General features: G+C 42.3%; 1 pseudogene; it reads left to right on the top strand.

Annotated features, from left to right (window-relative positions):
• Positions 1-15,757, top strand: part of LOC111970722 (voltage-dependent calcium channel subunit alpha-2/delta-3-like) — a 105,425-nt pseudogene that overhangs the window by 31,974 nt on the left and 57,694 nt on the right.

Raw genomic sequence — 15,757 nt, 5'->3', positions numbered from 1 at the left:
CATTATCGTATCATCTATCTATCTATATCTATCTATCTATCAATTATCTATCTAATCTACTTCTAATCTATTCTATCTATCTACTTATCTAATCATATCTATTCTTCTATCATCTATCATCTATTATCTATCATCATATCTATTCTATCTATTCCTATCGATCTATCTATCTATCTATAGCTATCTTAATCTACTCTACTCTTATCTACTCTATGCTACTATCTATCGATCTATCTATCCTATCTAACTTCTATACTATCTATCTATTTCTATCTACTCTATTATCTATATATTTTCTGAGTCCTATCTATTATCATATATCTTATCTATCTATCTATTCTACTATTACTCTATCACTTATCTATTTCTAGTCTCATCTATCTATTACTCTATCTATCTATCATATCTATCATATCTATCTACTATCTTATCTTATCTATGAGCTATTACCTATATCTTATCTATATCTTATCCTATCTAATTCTATACTATCTATGCTGCTGGTTTTTAGCTTCTGTTTATCTGAGTTTATATGGGGTTTCTGCTGCTAGTTTTTCTATACCGTGTTTAGGATTATCCTACCTCATATCTAAAACCATATCTAGAAAATGAATAGGTATGTCTAGAATGTGTGTGTATGTGTCTGTACTCTTATCGTGATATTCCACTCAAAGCTAACCCTCTCCATATGTCTGTTCACAGTACAATCAAGAGATTCACTATGTGGAGCCTTGTCTGAATGGTACACTGGTACGAGCAGACAGAAACAATAAAGCTGTAAGTTCCTCATTAACACACACATAATTGTATGTAGATCATATCAGATGGAATGTGTTTGATTATCACTCAAATCATACTGTATGTTTACCTCTTTCCTGTTAGCATTTTAGAGAACATCTGGACAAGCTGTTTGCCAAAGGGATTGGTCTGCTGGGTGATGCKCTTACCGAAGCATTCACCATTCTAAATGATGTAAGTTCAGCCTCTGGCTTTAACCCCCCTGAATTCATTCATTCATTCGTCCAACACACATATTGCACAGACTAATATACAGTAGTTACATGTACTGCGTCTTTGTATCCATATCACATACTAGAGCAGAGACCAAATGAAACAAACAACTTTAAACAAAAWTTTTCTCAAATGTGTCTCAGACTTTGGTTTAATTCCAGAATTACTTTTTACATGATTGAACAACAAATACGTAAACACACTTGGATCCATGCCAGAGAAGTTAGAGTAGAAAGGCAATTAGTTCAGGCACAGTAGTTTTCACTTCCCAACCTAATTGAGTGATTTAAACGGAGCAGCATCAGTACACTCCAGCAAGGTGTACATACTTATTCTCAAGCTCTGAATATAGCGCGTCTCTTCCCTGTCTACCGTTCGAAACTCTTCGCCGCAATCCCTGCTGTCCCCCATTCCGCCCTGCAAACACAGGCACATCTATTCTGAAGGATGATTAATGGTTGTAATTAACAGTACTGATTAATAAGGAGGATGATCGGAACACAAAGCCGGTGGAGATAAGACCAGGAGCCTCTCCTTTTATCTCTCTGTTTTCAGGCTAGCGGTCTGTCGCACCGCTCCGCACCGGGCCCTGGGAGCACGGCTTCAACGTCTGCATTTGTCTGATTAATTAAATCTAGTGCAATGAATATGGTAATCAGGCGGCCAATAGGCTGAGTGTGAAATACATTGCTACTCTAGGCTAGGCTACCACCTTGGTAAATGGACGGGATGGATTCTAACTGGGCTATGGCCATTTTATTCTCTATACTATCCCTTAGCAGAGCAGATCAAAGGTAGAAAGCAATTGACTAGTGGTGTATCAAGACTAGGGTTGCCTGGATGTGTTTGTGTGTTTCTCTGCTAGAAGCAGCACTGTTGTCTGATCAAAAACACACCTTGACCATAATACTGATCACCACATGTTCCCATCATCTCCACATTTGTCAAAACTCAAATCCTACCATGGTATCATGTATTCTACCCTGAATCTGTTCTAAACATTATGGTCTATCTGGGTGGTATATCTTTATTTTTCTGTGTAGTTCACTGTGGTGGACAGGCTTTCAATGCTGTTAGTTTGATCCAATGCTGCCTTATTTACAGTTCTCTGCCTCTGACAAACCTGCCTAGCTCTAAAACTGCTCTTAGCATTGACCATATTGTTGACAAAATACATTTAAATCATTTGCTCCATATGCTGTGTTTATATTGGTCTCTTTGACATATCTACCGTAACTCTTTAGCTTTAAGGGATGCTCTGAGCAAGGTCAACTTGTGGTAATCTGCAGTGTGTGTGGAGACCACTGTGCATGCATGTGTGAGGGATGTGTGTGTCAAGAGAGACAGTCCGTGCGGTATTGTAATCCTGTGTGTGTATGTATGTCTGTCTCCACACACACTCTCACAAACGCTGCTGCCGGTGTGTTCTGGGAGCAGAGCCATGCTCAGCTCAGCAGCTTTTAGACGGCAATAATGGTGCTCACTCCACAATGCTCTATTTCTCCACATTCCCTCTGTCACAGGTCAATAAGCTATTTAATTACCACCATGCATCTTCTGCCATCAGATTAATGTGGGCTGCACTTCCCAGTTTATTTACAAAGAGATTATCTGTGTTTTAGTCCCTGATGGAACGCCAGTATCGGACATCATCAGACATCAGCAACGAAAACAGACATTACAGGCATGGCCAAGGGCAGAGGTGACAGGCAGCTGAGTTTCAAAGCGGACCTGGGTTCAAATACTATTTGAAATCTTTAGCATTTGCTTTAGCCTGCCTGGAGTGTCAAATGGGCAGGGTTTTTATTTCGTATTTCATATTGTTTCCATTGTGTCATGCAAGCTCAAGCCCAGGATTTGAAATGATTTCAAATAGTATATGAACCCAGGTCTGTCTCAAAGTTAGCCCAGGCCTCAAAGACAGAGATGGGATAGGATTAGAGGACAGATGAACATGCCCCGTGGATAAATGTTGCTCGTTTTTGAAGATACTTGTCACACCCTGACCTTAGAGATCCTTATTATTCTCTATGTTTGGTTAGGTCAGGGTGTGACTCGGGTGGGAAAGTCTATGTTTTCTATTTCTTTGTTTTTGGCCGAGTGTGGTTCCCAATTAGAGGCAGCTGTCTATCGTTGTCTCTGATTGGGGATCATATATAAGTTGTCATTTTCCTTTTGGGTTTTGTGGGATCTTGTTTTCTGTTTAGTTTCTTAGCCTTACAGAACGGTGTGCTTTCGTGTTTTTGACTTTGTTATTTTGTTTGGTGTCATCAATAAAGTTACGATGTACGCCTACCACGCTGCGCCTTGGTCCACTCTTCCTTCTAATAACGAGAGCCGTTACAATAGTCAGCTGGCTGTCGTGAAGACCATGTAGTCCAAGGCCATCCACACAAAAAAAGGCTTCTGAAAAGGCATTCCGTGACCCAGGAAACAAAACAAAAAAATTCAACATCTTAATAGATGATTTTATGAATATAAACACTGTGTCATTCAAAACTTGTAAAAGCTGCACATTAGTTAAATATTGTAAATCAAAAGGTACAATTTGAAATCATAGCACATTTTTTATCATTTCTCCTCGCAACATTATGAGGTTGCCATGTTACATCTTGGTTACAATTTTTACACAAGTTCCATTGTACATGCTTGCAGAAAGAAACACATGGACCGGAGGAATCCCAAAATAATATGAGATAAGAAGCTGTTGAAACATGCAAAATAGATTTTTCTCAGATGGCAGAACAGCGCTTTATTTAGCTGTCGGGACCTTTCTTGTTTTGAGAGCTGTGTTAGCTAGCAAACGTTATGCTGTCTTTAGTTTTGCTAGTAGGCAAGAGCAACAATGGCCCTTCTAAGCTTAATAGAGCTCGCCAGCTTGTAGTCCTAAAACCCTTGTAGTCCTAAATTAGTTAAGTCTGGTTCGTACAGCCATCCCTAGGGGGGGATATTAAATGGGGAAAGAATAGGGTTTTGGGATAAATGCCAAAAATAAGGTCAGAGGTTAACACACACTTTGGAGATCTGATACGTTTTGTTCTATGGAGGTAATACCAGTCAGTTAACATGATCTTTATGAATTATGAAGCCTTGGTGTTTTTTTAATGACAAATGCTTCAAAATTCACAAAAATGTACGTTAGCTGATAATCTTTATCTCATAGAACAAAACATATATGATCTCCTAAACCTGTGTTAACCGCAGACCTTGTTTTCAGCATTTATCCAAAAACACCATTCAGTTCCCCATAATTTGGCCAACGAACCATGGTGGTGTAACGATGTACGCTAAAAACACAAACAGCGCACCGACCTGAAACAATGACAACTGGGGAAGAAACCAAAGGGAGTGACATATAAAGGGCAGGTAATCAAGGAGGTGATGGAGTCCAGGTGAGTGTCATAATGCGCAAATGCGCGTATCGCTGGTGATAGGTGTGCGCCATAGACGAGCAGCCTGGTGACCTAGAGGCCGAGAGGGAGCACACGTGACAGGTGGTGTCAGTGCCTACAGAAAGACGACATTACTATTGCTCTCTATACAGCTGCCAAAAATGTCTTCATACTGTACGTGGTTAAAACATTTTCTCATTTCGKGGTTCATCTGGATCAATGAAGGTAACACGTGTTGCTTGAGCTGATGCATGGACGAACACACAAATAGTTCTGTGCGCCAGTGTGCAAAAAAAGTAACGAAGGTGAAACAACGTCGGAACGTTGCTAGGGAAATTACCCAAGATGCTCTGTGATTTCAAAGCTAAATAATGTGCAACTTCAAGTTTTTAATCACACCGTATTCATGTTCATAACATTATCTACAAACTGTTGCTGAAATTGTACACTGCTGTTTTTGGGTCACGGAACAAGACATTTTTGGTGGGTGGCCCTCTGAATAATGGTGCAAAAGCAGTCATCATTTTGTCCTGATGATGATGGAGATCTGGTTCAACTCAATGAGTTTCCTTATTAGAAATGTTTTAAATAATCTAGTCGATAATTGTCTATATATATATATAAATTAATCATCTGAACTTCAATTAACTAAAATATGCCTATAACTATAGTCAAGTCACAAGCCTGTATTTTTGCAACTGAAGTGCAACACAGTCCCAGACTCAAATCTCAACTCTTTTCCTGAATGTGTGTGTATCTGTAGTTTAACCAGACTGGGCATGGCAGTGTGTGTAGCCAGGCCATCATGCTTGTGACTGACGGGGCCACACAGATGTACGACGATGTTTTCGCCAAGTTCAACTGGCCAGACAGAAAGGTGAGAAATTGATCTCTCTCTCTCTCTCGTAAACATTACACTCAAAAAAAATCCAAAAGAATAAAGATAGTTCAAATATTATATATACCGTGTTGTAATGATGTGCAAATAGTTCAAGTACAAAAGGGAAAATAAATATATGTTGTATTAACAATGGTGTTTGTTCTTCACTGGTTGCCCCTTTCTTGTTGCAACAGGTCACAAATCTTGCTGGTGTGATTGCACAGTGTGGTATTTCACCCAATAGATATGGGAATTCATCAAAATTGGATCTGAGGGAAATAGGTCTCTCTAATATGGTCATACATTTGGCAGGAGGTTATGAAGTGCAGCTCAGTTGTCACCATTTTATAGGCAGCGTGAAAATCGAACTTTATTTGTCACATGCGCTGAATACAACAGGTTTAGACCTTTCCGTGAAATGCTTACTTACAAGTCCTTAACCAACAATGCAGTTCAAGAAAGAGTTAAGTTTATTTGGTAAATATTTTCTTAAGTAAAAATAATAATAAAAGTAACACAAAATAATAACGAGGCTATATACAGGAGGAACCGGTACCGAGTCAATGTGAGGGGGGGGTCCAGGTTAGTCGAGGTAATTTCTACATGTAGGTAGGGGTAAAGTGACTATGCATAGATAATAAAAAGCAAGTAGCAGCAGTGTAAAAAACAAAAGGGAGGGGGGGGGGGGTGTCAATGTAAATAGTCCAGGTGGCCATTTGATTAATTGTTCAGCATTCTTATGGCTTGGAGGTAGAAGCTGTTATGGAGCCTTTTGGTCCTAGACTTGGCGCTCCGGTACCGCTTGCCTTGCGGTAGCAGAGAGAACAGTCTATGACTTGGGTGACTGGAGTCTGACAATTTTATGGGCTTTCCTTTGACAGCGCCTAGTATATAGGTCCTGAATGGCAAGAAGCTTGGCGCCCCAGTGATGTACTGGGCCGTACGCACTACCCTCTGTAGCGCCTTATGGTCAGATGCCGAGCAGTTGCCATATCAGGCGATGTAGGATGCTCTCGATGGTGCAGCTGTAGAACTTTGAGGATTTGGGGACCCATGGCAAATCTTTTCAGTCTCCTGAGGGGGAAAAGGTGTTGTCGTGCCCTCTTCACAACTGTGTTGGTTTGATTGGACCATGATAGTTTGTTAGTGATGTGGACACCAAGGAACTTGAAACTCTCAACCCGCTCCACTACAGCCCGTCAATGTTATTGGGAGCCTGTTCGGCCCGCCTTTTCCTGTAGTCCACGATCAGCTCCTTTGTCTTACTCATATTGAGGGAGAGATTGTTGTCCTGGCACGACCCTGCCAGGTCTCTGACCTCCTCCCTATAGGCTGTCTCATCATTGTCGGTGATCAGGCCTACCACTGTTGGGTCATCAGCAAAATGAATGATGGTGTTGGAGTTGTGTTTGGCCATGCAGTCGTGGGTGAACAGGGAGTACAGGAGGGGACTAAGCATAGACCCCTGAGGAGCCCCTATGTTGAGGATCAGTGTGGCGAATGTTGTTACCTACCCTTACCACCTGGGGGCGGCTCGTCAGGAAGTCCAGGAWCCAGTTGCAAGGGAGGTGTTTAGTCCCAGGGTCCTTAGCTTAGTTATGAGCTTTGTGGACTACGCAGAGCTGTAGTCAATGAACAGCATTCTCACATAGGTGTTCCTTTTGTCCAGGTGGGAAAGGGCAGTGTGGAGTGTGATTGAGATTGCGTCATCTGTGGATCTGTTGGGGCGGTATGCGAATTGGAGTGGATCTAGGGTATCCGGGATGATGTTGTTGATGTGAGCCATGACCACTCTTTCCAAGCACTTCATGGCTACCAATGTGAGTGCTACAGGCAGTAATCATTTTAGGCAGGTTATCTTCACTTCCTTGGGCACAGGGACTATGGTGATCTGCTTAAAACATGTAGGTATTACAGACTCGGTCAGGGAGAGGTTGAAAATGTCAGTGAAGACACTTGCCGGTTGGTCCGCGCATGCTTTGAGTACACGTCCTGGTAATCCGTCTGGCCCCGCGGCTTTGTGAATGTTGACCTGTTTTAAGGTCTTTCTCACATCAGCTACCGAGAGCGTTATCACACAGTCATCCGGAACAGCTGGTGCTCTCATGCGTGCTTCAATGTTGCTTGCCTCGAAGGCATTTAGCTCGTCTGGTAGGCTCGCGTCACTGGGCAGCTCGCGTCTGGGTTTCCCTTTGTAGTTCGTAATAGTTTTCAAACCCTGCCACATCCGACGAGCATCAGAACCGGTGTAGTAGGATTCAATCTTAATCCTGTATTGACACTTTGCCTGTTTGATGGTTCGTCTGAAGGCATAGCAGGATTTCTTACAAGTGTCCGGGTTAGTGTCCCACTACTTGAAAGCGGCAGCTCTAGCCTTTAGCTCTATGCGGATGTTGCCTGTAATCCATGGCTTCCGGTTGGGATATGTACGTACGGTCATCGAAGCACTTATTGATGAAACCGCTGACTGAGGTGGTATACTCCTCAATGCCATTGGATGATTCCCGGAACATATTCCAGTCTGTGCTAGAAAAACAGTCTTGTAACTTAGCATCTGCGTCATCTGACCACTTCTGTATAAAGCGAGTCACTGGTACTTCATGCTTTAGTTTTTGCTTGTAAGCAGGAATCAGGATGATAGAATTATGGTCAGATTTGCCAAATGGAGCGCGAGTGAGGGCTTTGTATGCATCTCTGTGTGTGGAGTAAAGGTGGTCTAGAGTTTTTTTCCCCACTGGTTGCACATGTGACATGCTGGTAGAAATGAGGTAAAACAGATTTAAGTTTGCCTGCATTAAAGTCCCCGACCACTAGGAGCGCTTCTTCTGGATTAGCATTTTCTTGTTTGCTTATGACCTTATACAGCTGGTTGAGTGTGGTCTTAGTGTCAGCATTGGTTTATGGTGTTAATTAGACGGCTATGAATAATATAGATGAGAACTCTTGGTAGATAGAATACCTTATGATAAACTGTAGACCACACTACCTCAGGCAAGCAATACCTCGAGACTTAGACATTGCGCACTAGCTGTTATTGACAAAGACAAAAGAGTGGTTCCCTCATCTTACCAAACGTAGCTTCTCTGTCCTGACGATGCATGGAAAWTCCTGCCAGCTCTATATTATCCATGTTTTCATTCAGCCACAAGTCGGTGAAACATAAGATATTACTGTTTTTAATGTTCCGTTGGTAGGATAGTCTTGATCGTATATCATCCATTTTGTCTTCGAATGATTGCACTTTGGCCAATAGAACGGATGGTAATGGAGGTTCTCACTCGCCTACAGAATTTCACGCAAATGACAGGGATTTTGGCCAGTTCCTGAGAAAGCAGTATATCCTTCGTGTCAGACTCATTAATAAAGAAAAAAATCATGACTTTATCATGTTCAAGGTGAGTAATTGCTGTTCTGATGTCCAGAAGTTATTTTCGGTCATAAGAGATGGTAGCAGCAATTATTTACAAAATAAGTAATAAAAATAAGTTAAGTTAAACGCAAAAACGAACAAAATAGCACAGTTGGTTAAGAGCCCGTAAAACGGCAGCCATCCCCTCCRGCGCCATTCAATCAAGGCATGGGGGCGGGTAGAAGGGGCATAGGTCTCATATGGGGGGGGCCTATGAGTGTGGCCAGGGTTTGCTTGGGGTGGTCTTAGCTGGTTGGGGTGCGGCTGGTGATCCTGTGGTCTGGGTGTAGGTCCTCTTGACGTGGGTTCTCTCGGTGCAGGTCCTTCGGGAGGGCATCTTGCAGGTCTGGGAGGATGTCTGGGCAGCGTGTCCGTTGCTCCTGTGTGAGGTGCTGGGGCTACGGTTGAGGGTGACGTCCTTCAGGGTCCTGGCAAAAGTTGGGATTGCTGCCTTGTAGAGGTGGACCTGGTCATTAAGGCTATTCAAGTCCAGGGTGGAGTGGTGGGCCAGGTATCCTTCAGGTTGAGGCACAGTCTCGCGAATGCTTGCATTCACCCGCTGTATGGTGGCAGGGTGAAAGTATTTTCATGGTAGCGTGGGTGGAGATAACCACTTGTGCATTTGGGAAAGTGGAAGAAGCTTTTGTCACTCCCTTGAGTGCTGTTGCCACCCTTTCCTGCTCTGCCCTCAGATAATTTGTGCATGTGTGAATTATGATGTGTCTGGGGGACCCTAGTCTGTCCTTTGACAACAGATCCAGGGCATGCCTAGTATTTGGGCACCAGAGTTTAGCCACTTTGTACTTGGGAAAAAGTTGATCCTCTTGAACCCCAACCCCGGCCAACAGCTCCGCACCCAACCCCGGCCAACAGCAGATGTTCTGAAAGAGCTGCAAAACCTGGACCCGTACAAATCAGCTTGGCTAGACAATCTGGACCCTCTCTTTCTAAAATTATCCGCCGCCATTGTTGCAACCCCTATTACTAGTCTATTCAACCTCTTTCATATTGTTCGAGACTCCTAAAGATTGGAAAGCTGCCGTGGTATTCCCCCTCTTCAAAGGGGGTGACACTCTAGACCCAAACTGTTACAGACCTATATCCATCCTGCAGTCAAACATACCATTGTAAAACTGTCTATCCTACCGATCCTCGATGATGTCATTTACAAAATAGCCTCCAACACTACTCAGCAAACTGGATGCAGTCTATCACAATGCCATCCGTTTTGTCACCAAAGCCCCATATATTACCCACCACTGCGACCTGTATGCTCTAGTTGGCTGGCCCTCGCTACATATTCGTCGCCAGACCCAGTGGCTTCAGGTCATCTATAAGTCTATGCTAGGTAAAGCCCCGCCTTATCTCAGCTCACTGGTCCCAATAACAACACCCACCCGTAGCATGCGGTCCAGCAGGTATATCTTAATGGTCATCCCCAAAGCCAACACCTCATTTGGCCGTCTTTCCTTCCAGTTCTCTGCTGCCAATGACTGGAACGAATTGCGGAGAAAGATTTTTTTTAAATTTTAATTACATTTTATTTTTTATAGAAAATAAATGTAAAAAAAAATCGCAGACGTTGGAGACTTATATCTCCCTCACTAAATTTAAGCATCAGCCATCTGAGCCAACCGATCGCTGCAGCTGTACATAGTCCATCTGTAAATAGCCCACCAAATCTACCTACCTCATCCCCATATTGTTTTTATTTACTTTTCTACTCTTTTGCACACCAGTATCACTACTTGCACATCACCATCTGCTCAACTATCACTCGTGTTAATTTGCTAAATTGTAATTACTTCGCTACTATGGCCTATTTATTGCCTTCCCTCCTCACGCCATTTGCACTCACTGTATATAGACTTTCTTTTTTTCCTATTGTGTTATTGACTGTACGCTTGTTTATTCCATGTGTAACTCTGTGTTGTTGTTTGTGTCTCACTGCTTTGCTTTATCTTGGACAGGTTGCAGTTGAAAATGAGAACTAGTTCTCAACTAGCTTACCTGGTTAAATAAAGGTCAAAAAAAAGAAAAAAAAAGAAATTCGTTCTCCATTCATTTTGTAGTTATCGTTGTGTGAACGCTCCTGTTCACTTGAATATAATTTCTTTTTTTTATCATTATTGTCCTTCGTATGGACAGCCCTTTGGAGCTAAAATGATCTCCTAACCTGCTATGAAAAGGCTCTTCTGGTCGTAGCTGCACTTCCTCTAGTCACAACCATGTGATTTGTTGAGTCACCTCAACTGACATTACAAAACAATTATTTAATTGTATAAGCCACGTTAGTTAGTATCATTTGAATGAATATTCTACATTACCATGGCAGTCCACCATCAGTTGATATAACTTTCCAAAATACCATGAAAATTATTGCGTCGCAATACCAAGCAGCCATTGCAAGTGTACCATTTTAAAATCATGGATATTATATGGCTGTTTGATTTTCCTTTTTGATGTTTGGAGAAAAATGTAGTTCTTATTATTCAGTTACAGCTTTTAGCACAGTAAATCTACAATTAACTGCAACATACAAGCTTTCGTAAGGAATCTCATCAGGTGTTCAGTGGCATCTGTCTGTCTGACCTCCATCCACCTTAACAGATTGGCCTGGCTCAATCAGCCACTCATGCAGACAGTGAACTCTGCTCCTGCATGTGCTTTGCTAGAGAAAGAGGACTGGGTATACTCTAGAGTCTAGAGCCTCTCTCCTCCTGTCTTCTCTGCTTTTTTTTTTTTAAACAATTCTAATAAACGCAAAAAGTTGAATTTCTGTAATCCATCAGATATTGACTGAATTTTAGCACAAAACATTTTACTGGCACGGCCAAATAATGAATGGAGTTCAGGGCTTTTGGTGGGAATTCAGGTATTACATTTACTGTAAAAAAAAWATATATATATATATATATATACTTAAAATCCACTCATTCTTATTGTCACAGGTATTTTAAAAATATTTTGTTAAAATGAAGAAAAGTATGTGCCTCATTTGCATAATTACACCTGCACTGCCTAGACGGCTATATTAATTACTGTTGTTACGTTCTCTTGCATAATTCAACAAGTGTCAATAGCAGAATACCCTAAGATTTAAAAATCAACACCTTTGGTTCTAGATTACACCGACCTAAACATACTTTACATTGTTTGTGAGATCAAAGTATCACTATAATCAGTGTTMATTTTYGGAAGTTKCTTTCATTTCAGCGCATCTAATTTGTAAACATTAACTTTATTGAATGACTTTTTTCAATTCCACAAAAACACCCATCAAAACAAAGTTCTTTCTTCTCTTATGTGTCGAGGCGGTGCGTTAAATCCCCAACAAAGCTTTAGCGTTCATAGATTCAATGGAAAGATATTAGCTGTGTTTGAATACTCATACTAACCTCACTATTTTTTACATAAATTGAGTATAGAGTATGCTTATTGGTCATAGTATGGATATAGTTAGTATGCCAAAAGTTCCCGGATGTTGTACTACATTCGCCAAAATACGAAGTATACACAGTGGACACCATTTCCGTACTTATAGGGCCCATAATGCCATTCTTCAGGAAATGGGCGTGGCTTCACAACATTTTCAGATTTGAAGAAAATGGAGGACAATATGCAACGAGAGCAGATACAAATTCATTGCTTTAACTTATGACAAATGTTAAGAAAATGTTGAGCAATGTAATAAAGTAAACTTCGGCAAAAATGTATAATTAAATTGTTGCAAGCAGCACATACAATCACCACCGCTCTGGATAACATGAAMACTTTTTAACCAGCTCTGCTAGGGCGAGTAAAATGGTCAGCTGAGGTGTTCTCTCATTTGTSTCTGGAAATAGCTAGCTTGGGTGCTTGACTGCTGTTGTAAGGTCAGAACGTTTGAGTCACCCTACTCCTTGGCCAGAGCATCCAGTGTGCGCTCTGAACGCTCCCAGAGCGAAATGCTCTGAATTTACAAACGGACAATCTGACAATGATCTGAATTTACAAATGCCCAGAGTGCACTCACTTGGCTTCCCTGGCTAAAGCAACAGACTCCCCACATGCAAAAATACTACAGTTTACAATAGAAGACTAATGTACTTCTAGAATTCTGTACTATCCCTTGATGTGTAGTTGTTACTATAGAATTTTGTAGTATGCTATACTACACACTGTAGTATCCCTCAATCATGTAGTGCTTACTATATACTTTTCTAGTATATTGTAGAATACTACAATATTATCCTCAAAAAAACTATACTAAATACACTAGTCAGCAAAAACACTAGTGTCCACKGTCTGCAAAAACACTATAGTAATACTACAGTATTTAAGTTAGATATATATACCCCATCCATTCCCCTGTATGAGGCACATACTTTTCTTCATATCTGCAACCGGAACCCAGCACCTCTCATCCGGTCCGTTCTCCCACTCCACGAGGTACTGAAGGCCACCCACCCGACGCCTCGAATCCAGGATGGAACGAACGATGTACACCGGGGCCCCCTCGATGTCGAAAGGGGGCGGAGGGACCTCCCGCACCTCTGATTCCTGGAGCGGACCAGCCACCACCAGCCTGAGGAGAGACATGGAACGAGGGGTTAATACGATAATCAGAGGGAAGCTGTAACATACCTCGTTCACCCTCAGGACTTTAAATGGCCCCACAAACCCAGCTTCCGGCAGGGCAGGCGGAGGGGCAGGTTAAGAGTCGAGAGCCAGACCCGGTCCGAACACAGGGGTCTCACTGCGGTGACGGTCCGCGCTGGTTTTCTGACGACACGCACCTCGCTGGAGATGGACACGAACGGCCTCCCATGTCTCCTCCGCGCGCCTAAACCAGTCGTCCACCGCAGGAGTATTGGTCTGACCCGGATGCCATGGTGCCAGAACCGGCTGGTACCCCAATACACACTGAAAGGGGGAGAGGTTAGTGGAGGAGTGGCGAAGCGAGTTCTGTGCCATCTCGGCCAAGGGCACAAACACTGCCCACTCCCCCGGCCGGTCCTGGCAATAGGACCGCAGAAACCTGCCCACATCCTGGTTGACTCACTCTACCTGCCCGTTACTTTCGGGGTGAAAACCTGATCGAGGCCCCCAGACGTTCCATGAACGCCCTCCAAACTCTCGACGTGAACTGGGGACCCTGATCCGACACTATATCCTCAGGCACCCCGTAGTGCCGGAAGACATGTGTAAACAGGGCCTCCGCAGTCTGTAGGGCCGTAGGGAGACCAGGTAGAGGGAGGAGACAGGACCTACGCGCAATGCCGTCGGGGTATGGCAAATAAAAATGTGATTCACATTTTTTWAAACATTTTTTTCCCTTCACATTTTCAAACAGTTAATTTTCCATACATTTGGGTGAAGTTTCCCTTGCCTGGTTAGCCTCGTTTCACTGCCAAAAATACAATTAAACCATCTAGTGTTCAGTGAAATAACAATGTCAAATACAGGTAGCCTAGTAAAATAATTAACATCCAATCACATTAACCGTTACTCGTGGGAATTCCACTAACGGTCCATATGTAGCCAAACATAGCTGCTGCTCATGTTTGTATCTACTGATGGCGCAAAAGCCATGGCAGGGAGACATAGTGGACTGGTAACGCGCGTGCAAGAAGTTGCTCCCAATGCCACTTGGGTACACTGCAGCATCCACTGTGAGGCTCTTGCTGCCAAGGGAATGCCTGACAGCTTGAAAGACATTTGACACCACAGTGAAAATAGTTAACTTTGTTAAAGCAAGGAACCTGAACTCTTGTGTATTTTCTGCACTATGCAATGATATGGGCAGCGACTATGTAACGCTTTTACAACATACAGAAAGAAGTGCGCTGGTTATCAAGGGACAAAGTATTGACATGTTTTTTTCAAATTGAGACAAGCTTAACTTCATATGGCTGCAGTCCAGTTAACGGGATCGATATAACAGCCAGTCGAAGTGCAGGGCGCCAAATTCAAAAAACTGAAATCTCATAATTAAAATTCCTCAGACATTCATGTGTCTTATATCATTTTAAAGGTAATCTTGTTGTTAACTTCTTATGGCTGAAGGGGCAGTATTGAGTAGCTTGGATGAAAGGTGCCCATTGAGGAGCTGGCCGTTTACAGTCTCAGTTGCTAATATATGCATATTATTAGTATTGGATAGAAAACACTCTAAAGTTTCTAAAACTGTTTGAATTAAGTCTGAGATTAACAGAACTCATATGGCAGGCAAAAACMTGAGAAGTTCCACTTCCTGTTTGTCTTTTTTCTAGGGGTGCCATATTTTCAACCAAGGGCTGATTCAAAATACAGAGACTTGTGGATGGGTTTTTACTTCCTACGGCTTCCACTAGATGTCAGCAATCAACAGAACTAAGTCTGATGACTAATGTGAAGTGGGGTCGAATTAGACAGAATTTAGTATGAGGTCCCATGAGGTGACCATGCATTCACCACGCGCGTTCACGTGAGAGGCAGCTGTGTTCCATCTCTCAATTGAAGTCGTTATAGTTCTCCGGTTGGAACGTTATTCAAGATGTATGTTAACTACATTCTAAAGATTGATTCAGTACATCGTTTGCCATGTTTCTACTGACTGTAACGGAACGTTTGGACATTGTCACGTTATAGTGGTCGCGCTTTGAGACTTTGGTTAGGGTTTTGGTAAACAATTCGAAAGTAGCTAATTTGACATAAATAACGGACATTATCGAACAAATCAAGCATTTATTGTGGACCTGGGATTCCTAGGACTACATTCTGATGAATTCCTCAAAGGTAAGGAAACATTTATCATGTATTTTCTGGTTTCTGTTGAGTCCAACATGGCGGCTAATTTGGCTAATCATCTGAGCTCCGTCTCAGATTATTGCATGGTTTATATTTCCGTAAAGTTTTTTTGAAATCTGACACAGTGGTTGCATTAAGGAGAGGTATATCTATAATTCCATGTGTATATACAGTGGGGAGAACAAGTATTTGATACACTGCCGATTTTGCAGGTTTTCCTACTTACAAAGCATGTAGAGGTCTGTAATTTTTATCATAGGTACACTTCAACTGTGAGAGACGGAATCTAAAACA

This window comes from Salvelinus sp. IW2-2015, linkage group LG11 (assembly GCF_002910315.2).
Source record: "Salvelinus sp. IW2-2015 linkage group LG11, ASM291031v2, whole genome shotgun sequence".
Lineage (NCBI taxonomy): Eukaryota > Metazoa > Chordata > Actinopteri > Salmoniformes > Salmonidae > Salvelinus > Salvelinus sp. IW2-2015.
This window is presented reverse-complemented; position numbering and strand designations above follow the sequence as displayed.